The sequence below is a fragment of the Xenopus laevis genome, chromosome 4S (assembly GCF_017654675.1).
Source record: "Xenopus laevis strain J_2021 chromosome 4S, Xenopus_laevis_v10.1, whole genome shotgun sequence".
Classification (NCBI taxonomy): domain Eukaryota; kingdom Metazoa; phylum Chordata; class Amphibia; order Anura; family Pipidae; genus Xenopus; species Xenopus laevis.
Window position 1 is genome coordinate 40,830,179 of NC_054378.1, and position 15,434 is coordinate 40,845,612.

General features: G+C 40.4%; 1 long non-coding RNA gene across 1 annotated transcript in view; it reads left to right on the plus strand.

Annotated features, from left to right (window-relative positions):
• Positions 1–11,956: 11,956 nt before the first annotated feature.
• Positions 11,957–15,434, plus strand: part of LOC108715411 — a 185,326-nt gene continuing 181,848 nt past the window's right edge. The window contains exon 1 of the long non-coding RNA XR_005960879.1: positions 11,957–12,114. This is a non-coding gene — a long non-coding RNA (uncharacterized LOC108715411). The remainder of the gene's footprint in view (positions 12,115–15,434) is intronic.

Genomic DNA, 15,434 nt, shown 5'->3' on the forward strand with positions numbered 1-15,434 from the left:
TTTCCCCCCAGCAGCGAAACAAAAGAACAATGGGAAGGTAACCAGATAGCAGCTCCCTAACACAAGATAACAGCTGCCTGGTAGATCTAAGAACAGCACTCAATGGTAAAAACCCATGTCCCACTGAGACACATTCAGTTACATTAAGTAGGAGAAACAACAGCCTGCCAGAAAGCATTTCTCTCCTAAAGTGCAGGCACAAGTCACGTGACTGGGGGCAGCTGGGAAATGGACAAAATGTCTAGCCCCATGTCAGATTTCAAAATTGAATATAAAAAAATCTGTTTGCTCTTTTGAGAAATGGATTTCAGTGCAGAATTCTGCTGGAGCAGCTCTATTAACTGATTCATTTTGAAATTTTTTTTTTCCCATGACAGTATCCCTTTAAGATTTCTCAACCAATTTCCATGCAATCCAACAAATTTGTCAAATTGTCGTGAGTTTAGTGGGCACTGGACGATCTCGCATCTAACAATTTTTGTCCAACATCGGTCAGAAAATCGGTCAGGTTAGAAAATTTTCATCATTCACAGTGAAATGTATTCATTGTCTAATTGTTTGCAGGGCCAAGCAGGCAGCTGCTGAGCAGAATCCTTGAGTTTCATTAAAGGCAGCTATTAGAATGGATACAATAGTTACTAATATTCCACAGATACTGCTGAGACATGTATCAACTAATTGCATCAACTAAATTAAGCAAATTGTAACAGTTCAAAATGCACCTGGATCACTGATCTGCCCGACTGAAACACTAGCGATAGGAACATTAAATTTTAAACTTAAAATTTGGGAAAACGGTAAAAAATAAAAGATGGAAAGCAACTGAAAAAAAAGTCTTTATTTCTAGGGAACAATCTGAAAACAACTGAACTGAAAAAGTAGTGATGGGCAAACCTGTCCTGAAAATTCGCGAAATGCATTGAAGTCAATGGGCGTTAAAATAATTTTGTTGTGCGTCAATGTTTGACGCGATCGATTAATTTTATATGTGCGACTATCTTGTCCAAATGCATTAAAGTCAATGGGCGACAATTTTTATGCGCACGACAATTTTGATGTGTGACAATTTTTTTGTTGTTGCGGTGGATAGCGAAACGTGGGAATTCGCCTCTAATCCATGCCTGTTGGATTTATTCGCCCATCAATAGATAGAAGCCATTTATAGTGTAATGTATGTTGACCCTCAGCTATCCAGAAAAGAAGTATGCAGATTCCTTGAGTAAAAACTCTTTCTTTTGGGTCCAACTTTTTGTCACCCCGCCATTGTAAATACAGTAGATATAAATGTACAAAACATAGTTGCAACAGTCACCCTGCTTGAATTCCAGAGGTATCCAGTGCAGAAAATAAGAATCCTTCCAAAGTCTCACATTGATTTAATGTTCAGGTTGGCCCTTTCACTGTTATATGACCTACCAGGTGGGACAATCTATAGTTAAAACTCTGAGTTTAGATCCTTGGTTTTAAAAGTGAGACACAAGTTCTTTCCTGGGAAAAGAAGACCGCAGTCCAGGATCTAGAGTAGTGCTGTTCAACTTATTACATTTATGTATCATACAGCATTTTGGCAGGTCCATAATGAAATAATGATGTCATACAGTGAAGTCAATGGAACACACAGCAGGCTGCATGAGATATAAAAATCCTTTAAAGGGCTGCATCCGGCCAATGGGCCTCCAGTTGGACATCCCTGATCTAAAGCATACACACTATCAGACATGTACATTCTAGTGCACACCCAGTTCTCTCTCCCACACATGATAAAACATGCATACACAGCATGAGACCGATGGCTATTTATAGAATTTTATAGAGTTTCCAGAAGAGTGGAGCCTTAATTCTCCTCATTGATGAAGTTGCTTTATATCTGGAAAAAACATCTGCCTAGCAGAATCCCTTAATTGGTGTTTTATATTAATAATATCCACCCTGAGGCTATCTAGCAGCTGCTGAACTACATACGACCCTCAGCATACATAGCTGGGCAATGATTCACATTTATGGACTTAGGAAGAAATGCAATTTGTTCCGTTATGAAAGAGAAATACTGTAAGTAGCACATTCACACTGATTAATGGCAAATATGCCATTTACCTATATTTCTTATAATACCCTATATATATATAATGCTTGTGTGTGACCTATGTCTCTTGTGTGTACACTGTACAGCTTTGTTAGCAGTTATGGCACAGAGAGCACTGAGCTAACAACATATTCAAAGAGTGCAGCTTCCACATTTAATATATGGAGTGCCAACACACAAAGTCTATATGGATGATTAAATGAAACTCTGTCTGAATTGCAGTGGTTGCTAGTATCAGCTGTGGGATACATCTGCCTATTTGCATATATTAATTTGAATGTTACAGAATTATATTTTATGCTTACTTGCCCATTACATAATATCCAAAAAAAAAGAGACAGGACAAAACAAGGATTACAGGATGTTGTAGAAGAAACCCTTCTTTAACATTATAACCCCACCTTGTACTCACATACAAAATTGATCCTTTTATTAATTACCACTTTCATCATAATAAAGTATTATAAGTGATGTTATTGGAAACCTTAGCAACTGGATGTTCCAAAAGTCGGCCTTTTTTACCATAATAGTGGTCATTAGTCATAGGACTCTGGATACTCTCAGGCCCTTTTGCAACTGCAATGTCTCCTTTCTCTGTAGTTACCTCCCTGTATACATAACAATACACACAATTCATATCTCAATCCATTTTATAATGACATACATTCTTTCTACAATCGTATTCTCTGTTCAACAAATATATGCTCACAACTCAAATAAAGAAAATACTTCCTCGAACCTTTAAGGCTTTGGAAGTTACATTTTTTTCCTATACATAGTTGTCTCCTTTACAGTAGTATACATGGAAAGACGTGGCAATGGGCTGTTTGGGGCTGTACAGCATTGAGCATCAATCCTTAGAAAAAAGATACAGTATTTAAACACAAGTGTGAATGAAAGATGGAATAGTAAGTCAAGTGCATAACGAGTTAAATTTTTTCATTACCAGACACTAATGTTTCTTTTCAAATAAAAAAGGTTTGCTTCAGATGTTTAGGCGTGGAGGCACTTTTTTCTTAGGGTAGGACTACACAGGCGTTTGCATCCGACAATGCATTCACTTACCTTATTTCTGGCGCAGCGCGTCGGATTGCATAGAAAACAGTGTAGTCCTACCCTTAGAGTCACCAATAGTCAAGGTCCCTATCTAATTCCACAATATCTGCTTAAACCTACCAGTTCTTAAAAGGAGAACTAAACCCCTCTCCTAAACAGAGTCCCTATCTATTAGACCCATTAACCCCCCTCCCCGCTTCCTCCCTGCATAGTCCACTATTTAAACAATTGCCTTCCCATGCAGAGTAGCACAGCAGAGCTCACGGGCATGCCGTTTTCAAGCATGTGGGGTTGGACCAGTTTCCTATACACGACTACTGCGCATGCGCCGGGATGCTCCGTAAATAGCCAAATGTAAGAAGAAGATCCAAAGATACCAAAGATGGTGTCCGTGAGCTCGGCTGCGCTACTGTGCATGGGAAGGTCTTGTGACTTCCTGCAACAATTTTTTAAATAGTGGACTATGCGGGGTGGAAGCAGGGAGGGGGTGAATGGGGGCTATTAGGGGGGACTCTTTTTAAGAGGGGGGTTTAGCTCTCCTTTAAAGGAAAATATAACCTTAAACTTAAAAAAACCCCTACCCCCCTACCCTACATAGAACCCCCCTCCCTCCTCCCCCCAGCCTAAATGTTCCCCAGGGTAAATGCCCCTAACTTACCTCTCGGTGCAGATGCAGGCATCGGAGTTCACGGGTGCCAGCTTCTTCTCTTCGGAAATCTTCGGAATGAAACTGGCATGCGCAGTTGGAGTAATTTTCGTCATAACAAGCGCCGGTCTCATTACTAGCGAAGTGGCTAACGATGTCGTCCGTGAACTCTGATGCCCGCATCAGTACTGATGGGTAAGTAAAACATTAGGGGCATTTGCCCGGGCTAATACTTAGGCTGGGGGGAGGTGGGTCTATGTAGGGTAAGGGGTAAGGTTTTTTTTAAGTTTAGGGTTGAATTCTCTTCTCTATGCACCGTCTATGCAGAGAAAAACCAGTGGTTGAACACATTTATGTGTTATAGGTTATGAAAAACTTTATGCATTTATGCACTTTATTTATTGCATTGTTCTTGTTATAGAAAGTACTATTTATTGACCTGTTTGACTTATCAAGATCCCAGAAACATCCCATTATACCCCCTGGACAAGTAGACCACACCACCTGCTGCATTTTTGCAGTTGCATTGTAAACACAATAGGAGCCCTGTGTGGATAAGAAGTTTATTGCTTGCCAGACAGACTTTGTCTCTTTAGCAAGAATGAAACTGCATGCTAAGTCAAAAATACTTTCAAAGAAGCTCGGGGAAATGCATAAATTAAAAAGAAATACACTTTCAGCTCTTAATATTTTTATGAGACTAATCTTTTGGGAAATTTAAAAAATGAAATGTTTAGAGACCCTTTAACGCACTATGAATGCTGTCTGAGACTTAAACAGCTTTCTTACTTTACTGTGATCAGGATGGGTTGCTAGAACTGACTTAATTTGCAACTACTTGGGCTTTCTTGTATGGAACTGACAAACGTGTCTGGTTGCTTCACATCGTGGGGGAGGGAATTTTTCCATGAGACTTTTACTTGCAAATTGAAAGAAGTTACATGGAATACAGTAACAGTAGAGGACTGAGTAGTAACAAACAAATTCAGGTATAGGAAGTTTGAGATAGAAACCATATCAGTAGTCAACATACATATCTAAGGACTTCAGTGACTTTACGGGTAGATTTGGGGAGATTTAGTGGCCTGGCGACTAATTGCCTCTTCTTCGGGGTGACAATCTCCCCCAACTACCTTCCATCTACCTTTCCGACTGCTATAATGAGAAAACAGCAGCGCAATGGCACTCGTGGCGAATTCGCTTTCCGAAGTCGCCCGAAGTTGCCTCACGACTAAATCTCCCGAATCTGCCCATGTGCCCCTGCCCTAAGAGGGACAGATAAAAATTAGGCAACCATCTCCCATCCCTTCATATGTTTTTATCAGCTGGAGGCCACAGATCATGAGATGTTACATCAGCTGCATGTAACAAAATCATGTTTGTGGTGGTGAAGCAATACAGTAAGTCAAGTGCTTCAATTTCTGTCATGTTATCTTATTTTATTCTAATTTATCTGTCTGGAAAGTTTTTGTCACTGGTTAATAGATTTTCCTAGTCTACAATTTCGAGAATCTCCCATGGAAAACCAAACCTGTTTCGGGTGAGAGGGGTTAAAAGGAGCTAAAAAAAAACCCTTCACAAGCAATTACATGCAAAGAGAAGCCTTCTGAAATCAGAAGGTATTTACTTGTCTCATACCATACACATAACAGCACTGCCTAAATACCAAAAACTAGAGTTTTAATTCTCCCATAAGGCATCATGGGTGGACATGCAAATCCTAACCAGGTTCGGTTTTCCATTTTGATACTCTCCAAGTCCTACCCTCTCAGAAGCCATGTTCCAATATCTTGCACTGATGAGATCTAACAAGATCAAAACAGGCTGTCTGCAAGTTTGGATATATAACGGTGAACCATACATAATGCTGTATCTGTGCTAGCAAACCAGCGGTTCTGGATGCATTGTTGGCCAAAGGGACATAAAGGATGATTTGCAGGTCTCCGTCTATGATGCCTTATGGGAGAATTAAAACTCTGTGCTGTGTGTATGGCATAAGACAAGTAAATAGCTTTTGATTTCAGAAGGCTTCACTATGCACAGAATCTCCAACACACACTAGGAGTCCAGCAACATCTAGGTCAGGGGTCAGCAACCTTTACTATCAAAAGAGCCATTTTGCCCCCTCTTCCACTAAAGAAAAATAGTCTGGAGCCACAAAACATAACCCAGCTTATACACCTTTAAAAGTTTTAATCTATTTTTAATGTTAACTGTTACAACAAAAAGAATACAACAAACAGAAGTGCAGTGTGTATGTGTAGGCCTACTTTGAAATAAAATAAACACTGAATAGCCCTATTAAATGCTAGTGTTCTCAACTGTTTAATGTGACCAGGGCCTGATTTACATAGTGGGGGCCCCCTAGGCCCACTGCTGTTCGCCGCCCCTATCCCCACCCCTTTATTAGTACATATTGTCATCATCGAGACCAGAACAATGGGGAATGGACACAGGAAATTTTAAAAAAAAAATTGTATCTCCAGCGCATCCCCACTGTTTTTGAACCACTGTGGGTATGGTTGGGCAGCATGTCACCTCCTAAAATCCTGCTTCCCTAGGCCCGGGCCTTGGTGGCCTTTCCACAAATCCGGGCCTAAAGGTGACTTCTATTTCTGAAGCTCCATGCTGATCTTCCCTCTCTTCCCTTGTGTGTGTCCCTCCGGTAAGGACCATGATGAATCATCTTGCTGCGGCTCGGTCTTGCCTATCACTCTATACGTCTATACAGCCCTCGCACCTGCTGGCGGCTTCCTGAGTGTGTGACCGCAGTAAGCTAATGGTTGGCTTACTGTGGTTGCACACTCAAGACGCCACTAGCAGGAGCGTGGGCTGTATAAATGACATGGCAGGCAAAGCCACAAGACCGAGCCGCAGCAAACAGGATGAAGAGCCGCATGAGGCTCCGGAGCCGCGGGTTGCCTACCCCTGATCTAGGCATTTGTCAACAAACAGAGGTTCCATTATAGATTTGTGTGGATAAGGATAGCTTTTTAGGGTCAGGGCACACGCTCAGATTTGGGAGATTAGTTGCCCGGCGACAAATCCCCTCTTCTTCGGGGCGACTAATCTCCCCGAACTGCTTCCCGCCGGCTAGAATGTAAATTGCCGATGGGATGGCACTTGGAGCGCTTCGTTTTCTGAAGTCGCCTCACCAGGAAATTTTGGGCTACTTCGGAAAACGAAGCACTCCGAGTGATTACATTCTAGCCGGCAGGAGGCAGTTAGAGGGGAGATTAGTTGCCCCGAAGAAGAGGAGATTTGTCGCTGGGTGAATAATCTCCCCGAATCTGAGCATGTGCCATGACCCTAGGTACAGTACATGGGGACCTAGTCACAAAAATTATAACCCATACTGTAGCAGACTGCAAAACTGCAGCATCCACATACAGCTGACTGATGCCTGCTGCTAAATTTTATAGAATGTTGTATTTAATTATGAAACCTATTTGTGATGGAATGTAAAATGGCTGGGCAGATTTCAGAAATTACTGGAATAAAGTGGGATTCCTTTAGTTTTACATTTCTCGATATCCCTTTATCCTTTTATAGGTATTGGTAGACTGCCTGACATTGACAACATAATATATTGTGGCATGGTGTTTAAAAAAACCCTAAAGGAAAAGTATGTTTCAGATTGCTCTATGAGACACAGCAGATGAGAAGAGTGGCTGTGTGTGAGATCTCTGTGCTTGTGCAGAACAGGGGGGAACACTAAGTTAATGTCCATTGGTCCTGAAATAAATAGTGTAAAAATAATAGTGGCTGAGGCATAGGTGGATTTTCATTAAGGCTCTAGAGACTAAGCATCCCCAATCCCCTTTGTCTAAAAATTAAAAGCAAAACTAAATGAAAAAATCCTCTGCTGACGATGTGTCTATTTGAGCTTGTTTGGGGGGAGGGGCAGAGGAATGCTGCTGACTAGAGTATTTAGAAAAAAATCCCTACCTGGTGACTCCAGTGATGTCATCATCAGATTTTGAAAATACAAAAGAGGAGGGTTGTGGGTGCACTCTAAGGCTAAGTAAAAACGTGTTTAAATACAATGGAACATTCAACAATGGAACTGAAAAACTTGAGAGATTTCGGATGGGAAAGCTTAAAGGAAAACTATACCCCCAAAATGAACACTTTAGCAACAGATAGTTTATATCAAATTAAGTGGCATATTAAAGACTCTTACCAAACTGGTATATATATTTAAGTAAATCTTGCCCTTTTACAACTCTTGCCTTGAACCACCATTTTGTGATGGTCCCTGTGCTGCCTCAGAGATCACCTGACCAGAAATACTACAACTCTAACAGGAAGAAGTGTTGAAGCAAAAGACACAACTGTCTGTTATTTGGCTCATGTGACCTAACATGTATGCTTTGTTTGGTATGTTTGTGTGCACAGTGAATCATACGATCCCAGGGGGCGGCCCTAATTTTTTAAAATGGCAATTGTCTATTTATGATTACCCAATGGCACATACTACTAGAAATGTATATAATTATTATGAAAATGGTTTGTTTACATATAAACTCATCCTGGATAGGTGGTTTTGGAAGGAGTTATTGCAGGGGGTTATTGGCACAAAACATAAATACCATCAATGGTCAATGGTAGTTCCAACTATTCAGCTAGGTGTTAGCTGAAACTGAAAAAAGTACAAAGGTGTGATGCAGGTATTATGGTACAATTGTGGCCAGATGACACTTTCAAACCTCTGTGAGTTTTAACTAACAACTACCTGAACTTTCTCTGGTTTAGCTAGCAGCTCAGTTAGGCTACTTTCACTTAGACACAATTTTTTGCGTTGATGGTTGAAAGTTTTTTTTCAGCTTCATCTACTATTATATTGTATTATTTGAAGCTGCAGTACAAATACAGTTTTGTGCAAGGGGACCAAAATATATCTGCATTATATTCTCTATATATATAAGATCTCCCACACAGGCCCTGATTTGTGGAAATATATTACGTTGGCATGCTGCCCAACCACACCCACATTGGATCAGAAACACTGGGGATGCACAGGAGATACAATTGTTTTTTTAATTTTCTGTGCACCAATCCCCATTTCTCCAGTCACGATGATGACAACTTGAGCGAAAACAAGGGAGGGGATGGGGCGACAATTGACAGTGGGCCTAGGGTCGCCCTCTAAGTAAATCCAGCCCTGCTCCCCCAGTTGACTCACTTAACATATACCTTGTGTTTTATGTGAAAGTAGACCAATACACATGGTTTAATGATTAACAACTCAGTCATTAGTCCTGATTTCCAATAATGTGGCTGAACTGAACTTGTTCTATAATTTTAATAAAAAGAAAGAGATATGCATGTTATTTTAAAAATAGTATTGGTTTTGTCCATGTCAAGTGAAAAATTACTTGGTAATTAATCATTCAACCTCTGGGCACATCAGATAGTAGCTTTTAAGTCAATCCATGTATGGGACAGATTTCAGATTTTGGTGCTTTTTGACAGGGGAATTTACAACTTTTGCCAATGCTTATATTATGGGACTGAATTAGCGGTTTCTCTGCCAGTGGAAAATTGATGGTGAAGAAACTGCTGATGTAACATTAGACAAACTACACAAACAAAAATCACCCTCCGCTTATGGGCTAAGGCACTTTCCAAAACAGGTTTGGTGTTGGAAGAATTAAATTTAACATATTTGCTTATGTTGGCTGAATTCTAAAATGACTCTGCTGTGGAATCTCACCCATCATACTCGGAGTATTGCCACCCTGCAGGGATATCTTTAATAATTGACTTGATTTCTTTTACATGTAAAGCCCTTGTCAGCAATTTCCCAGAGCTCATGCTTTCTTATCAGACTTATCCAATTCTACAGTCTAATTGATTATGTTAATAAAGAGTTTATTCTTATGGAAGAGAGAGTACGTGTAAGCTAAGGTCTTGCATATTAGTAATATGTTTAAAGAAGTCTAGAGCTGCAATCTGCACCTTATAAAAAGATTTGGAACGAAGTTGTGGCGTCTCCCGATTCCAAACATAGCTTTCTAAATTACACACAAGTTTAGGGACAAGTAGCAGCAGAAGGGAAAATTCTTACCTGCAGAACCCCTTCCACCCACACGAATACAGCACTGCCAAATAGACAGTATTTTATTTGGGGAGGGAGTAATTGTGGCTATATTTTACACCTTTAACTCTTTGGTTAGGTGAACTACTTGGTAAATTACTTAAACATGGTGGGGGCGCTATATATGATTGTTTTATGTTGTAGACTGGGCCCCAAAAACAGCTAGATGCCTTTATTGTGTATTTAAACAATTATCACACAGCAAATAACTTAACTTGTAGTTCTTCTATAGAACCAGTGGACTTTTTGGATGTGAAAGTACACAGAAATGATGATAATTTACAAATAGAGCTATAGCAGAAACATATGGCTACAAACAGCTACCTTCATTAAGGCAGCTTTCATCCAAGGTCGCAGGTATGATTGATTCCATTTAGCCAAATGTTGAAGATAAAATAAAATACATTTTTAATAAAAACTGGCACATACTCCTCAATGATCCTCAATTTGATCATCTCTTTAAAGAGAGATTTGTCTATGCCTTTAAACGGCAAGGGATTTACAGGACAGACTAATCCATGTAACTGATACAACTGATTGAAGGTTGAAACAGACTTTTTAGCAAAACCATTAAAGGAAAATTCAACCCCTTTTTAAAAAAATCCCTACCCCCTAACCTACATAGACACCCTCCCAGCCAAGCTGCTACCCCAGGTAAATACCCCTAACTCTTTACTTACCCCTAGGTGCAGATTCAGGGCAACAGAGTTCACGGCAGCCATCTTCTTCTTCTTCTGTAATCTTTGGGTCTTCTTCTGGCGCTTCAGCAATTTCCGTGACTTTCAGCGCATGAGCAGTTGTTCAGGACCTGCAGACTGCTCCAACTGCGCATGCGCCGATACGGCACTTCCAAAAGATTACCGAAGACAAGAAGATGGCTGCTGTAAACTCCGCTGGACAGAATCTGTACAGAGTGGTAAGTTAAAGGTTAGGGGCATTTACCCAGGGTAGCAGCTAGGCTGGGGGGGGGGGTGGAGGGAGGGAGGTCTATGTAAGGTAGGGTTTTTTTTAATAAGGGGTTGAATTCTCCTTTAAATGGAACCTTTCCCTGCAGAAACTGCACTCAATACAATAACATCAGCTGTGTAATACATCCAAGCATGGGCAAAGCAGTATCTATTTTGGGCTATCAAAAAAGCATGGGCAAAGCAGTACCTATTTTGGGCTATCAAAAAAGCATGTATGTTGTATACTCCCTAAAATGTTCATGTGGACTAAGTTATGTGGGCAAACCCATTCAGCATTCTAAAGAAACGATAGCACAAATCAGATATTGCTTTGGGTAAAAACACTCCCATTACACTTTAAAGAGAAAGGACAAAATGCCTTCCAACTAAGGTTCCAAATATTGGAACATGTTCCCAGATCGAGGAGAGTGGGAAATAGAGGGAGAATTTTGCTACGGCATGAAGCAAGCTGGACCTTTGGACTGAATAGAGTCACCCCTGATGTGTCTCCTGTCTCAGTGAGCACATAGAATACCAATGATTTATATAATGATAGGGCCCCTCCATCCTTACAATAGAACTTTGGTTTTTAACCTATACCTATCTGCATTTCAACTGGTCTGTGGGGTCCTCTAGTTCAATGAGTAGTAGCCTCATATTATATAATATTTAATGTGACTTATGGCTAAGACCATTAAATGTGATACATTGTAAATAGTAGGCAGGCACTACATGTGCAGTGGCCTCCTGGTGATGTATTTTCCATATATGATGAGACACTCATGCTATTTTATTTTATTTCTTTAAGGTATTGGAGATGCGTTTGCACAAAAGATGACTTTTGATACATCTATAATGTAGATTAACTACTGTAAGGTATCATCCCTCTGCTGGGTTTGAACCAGGGACCTTATGTATTACAGCCTGTTACCTTACCCTTACTTCTGTTACTTTACCTCTTCACTATCCAGGCAGACTAGAGGTATATGCTTAACCTGTTCTGAGGTTTCTATGGCCAGCCCTGGCACTGTTAATTATACTCGGCTGCTCTGCATTAACTGGCAGGTGCAGCCTATCCATAATTAGCTCCCTTATCCAAACCATGAACTTGCTTCCCTCCTGGCCAGTTCATAGGTCTTCATACCTGCTGGACACCTGGTCTCCATTCCTGATTTCAAAGTTCCAATCTGATCCTGTTTCTGGACTCTTTCCTGTGCTGGTATTACCCAGTTCTAGTGTATGCCTCTCCCTTGATCTTTGTTAACCTTGAGCTGCTGAGCCAGTAAGTTGTTCATTTCATTATCCTGCCTGTTTCAGTACTCATTTACTTTATGTTGGCTAAATATACTCCCTTACTGCAAGCATCCTTCTAGCCTCCTTGCCAGTCTAATCCCACCTAGTTTATACTTTAAATATTGACCCAGTGGCCCTGCTGGTCATTCCAGTGTGGGGGTTGTGCTACTGGGCATGACAACTACGACTTCTCTTTAAATGATTTTACTATGATACATTGCACTGATGTTTCACACTTTGACCCAGCAATTACTGATTGTAAGATATGGACACTCCTGTTAGTGGTTGGCGGAAGTACAGCAAACCATTTCTACCAATAAGGAAACTGCTGTGTCATCTAGTTGGCAAGATGGCGTAGACTCTTCCCAAATTGGTTGGCAAGATTTTAAGCAATGAGAAGTGCCGTTGTCAGATACACAGTTGCTCATGACGTCACTCGTCACTATCTCTTTCGGAGGAGGTCAGGTTTTGATTTGAGGCATTATGGTTTGAGGATGTGTTTGTGAGAGATACTACTGAGGAAAAAGGGTTTGAAGCCCTTGAAACGTTTGGTTATTTTCCGCAAATACAAAAAAACTTTAGTGTGCTCCCTTTGTCTTCTATTTTCAAGTAAATTACCCTGATTGTCTTATCAATAAAAGGGTGTACCAGCACATTAACTACAGCCATGAAAATGTGCAGATCATATTTTTTAGGTAACAAGAATTGATGGACAAATTTCCACATTTCACCGCCAATGAATAAATTCGTGAAACTGCACTGCGTAAAAAAAATTTGGGAGCACGTCAGAATAGTTGCGTGAATAAAAATTGTCGCTTGTCAAAATTATTTGGACGCCCATTGACTTTAATGCGTTTGGACAAAACAGGTGCGTGTATAAAAATTGTCAGTGGTGTCAAAATAATTTTTATGCCGATAAACTTCATTCAGTGAATTTCGCAGCAAATTCACAAATTTTTTAGGAAAGCAACACGGGACAAATTCGTCCATCACTAGTAACAAGTACATTTGGTAACATTTGAGCTCCTTGCAAAGTAGCTTTTGCGATGAAATGATACACAGGTGGATCTAGTGAGTCATTGCTAATAGGTCAATTGTCTTTTCTCGTCCCACTCTTCATATATTGTAAATAAGCAGGCCAAGCAACTACAGCAGAAGGTAAACATCCATACTACACATAAAGGGATCCTATAGGTCCTCTGCTATTGGTTAAATGCAAAGTAAACACTTCATTTTTATTATCAGTTTGTGCTCACTGTTTCACTGGGAAGCAGGGCCGCCATCAGGGGGCACGTGTGTACTGGGCCCGGGCCTGAAGGGGTGCTGAAGAGCCGGGCCCCCCTTGACAGCGCCGAAGCTTGAAGCCGTGCCACCTCCTTCCGAAATCCTGAATGCGCAATTGCTGAAAAGCCGAAGTCTCGAATGCAGAAGTGTCGAAAAGCCAAACAGCCAAGTCCCGAAGAGGCGAAAAGACCCGAAATCACGAAAACAGACGAAATTGAAGTCCTGAAGCGGCGAAAAGACCCAAAGTCATGAAAGGAGGCAAAGTTGAAGTCCTGAAACCATGAGTTCAATTCTACTGAACACCAATTTGTGTGTTTATTTTTTTTTAATCCCCTGACCACCAATGTATTATTTTAATACTCTATAGGCCCCTTCCACCAATGTTTTTTTAAAAAATATTCTTTGGGCCCCAATTTTTTTTTTAACTTGTAAGGGGTGCCCTGGCGCTACTGTTTTCTTTTGGTCACCAATAGCTTTTTATAACGTGTGTGGGGGGGTTACCTATATTTAGCGGTGATGTCTGTGTGGTCTTTTAACTGTGATGTAGAGTGAGCGGGATCTGGGGTGGGGCTTGGGAGATGTGGTGGGAAAATTTTGTAGTACGGGGCCCCTGTGATTTCTAATGGCAGCCGTGCTGGGAAGCACCACCACAATAAATGACCCATGTGTAAGACTCCTTAGAGAGATCTAAAGATCATTACTTACCATTTGCTCTGGGCTGTATTGGATAAAAATGACCCTACTTTCTCCTGAAGTGCAATAAATGTTGTATTGTATGATTGGTGCACCACTCCAGGCTGCTTTCATGAATAACATACTGGCCAGCCTCTAGGGTAAACATTTGGGGTCATTTTTATTCCTGTACAACACACTTTCCCCCATATGTAATGAAATGCACTGTTTTCCCAGGAGCAGTAATCCATAGCAACCAATAAGAATTTTACATTTAAACAGGTGACCAGTAAATGCTACCTGCTGATTAGTTCCAATGGGCTATTGCACCTGGGCAAACTTTAAGCCTTTTATTACATAGCCCCATCTATGTAGAATATTTTTTTTTTTTTTTAAATCCGGGTAGTTTATTGAGTAGATAACATAAGCAGTTTACAAAATAAAATCAAAATAAGGAAGAACATTGCATCACATGTTGCAATATGTATGTAGAATATTTAATGCCTAAGCTCACTGGTGTATTTGTAAATCTCACAGTCAATAATGTTGCTTTTTGATACCGTTTCAGAAACGTTTAGTCTTGAAAAAGATTAGTTTTTCACTGCTGTTAAACAGCCCACTGCTGCTGCAAGGGACGACAGGAAAATCACAAACTCATGTCCCATTATTTGCTCAGCATTGTTCTGTTTTTCCTGAGATTCCTTCCCTCAAAATGATCTTTATTTCTAGCAGATGAACTCTTGTGTGATGATTCATTTGGCATTTGAAAAAAAGGATGATATTGGTATTAACAGATTAGATTTTTATTAGTGTACTGTATGTCACCTGCTGCTTTCCATTATACAGTAAGTGGAATGTTCGATTTCATTTAGATAGTGGTACCCAAACAGAAAGCTCTGAATAATGAAGGCTGATGGGAAGCAAATTGCACTGAACACTATTATTAAATGACAGGTACTGCAAATGTTACAATGAGAAAAAGATGGAGTCTGGCCCAAAGACAGGAATCTGTATATTGTACTTGTCATAAATACAGAATCTTATTAAAGAAATGTACAGAGTGAGAGGTGGGATTGTGACAGGCAGTGAAAGAGAGGGTGGATTTAAACAGGACTCAAAGAGAAGGGGTTTCCACAAACTGGAAAAATCAATCTGATGCTTCATAAATTGCTATTAATCGAGAGTGCAAAAATGGCTTTGCACACAGTGCAGAATGCCTCAATTTCATACTCTCAATATAGCGCTGTTTCTCAGATTTTCATCATAAAAGAGGGGGCCTATCAAACAGCATGCTACAACTTTCATCTGATTTACCTGTTTAGAAGTAAATTGACAAGTTCTTCAGTAAGTCAT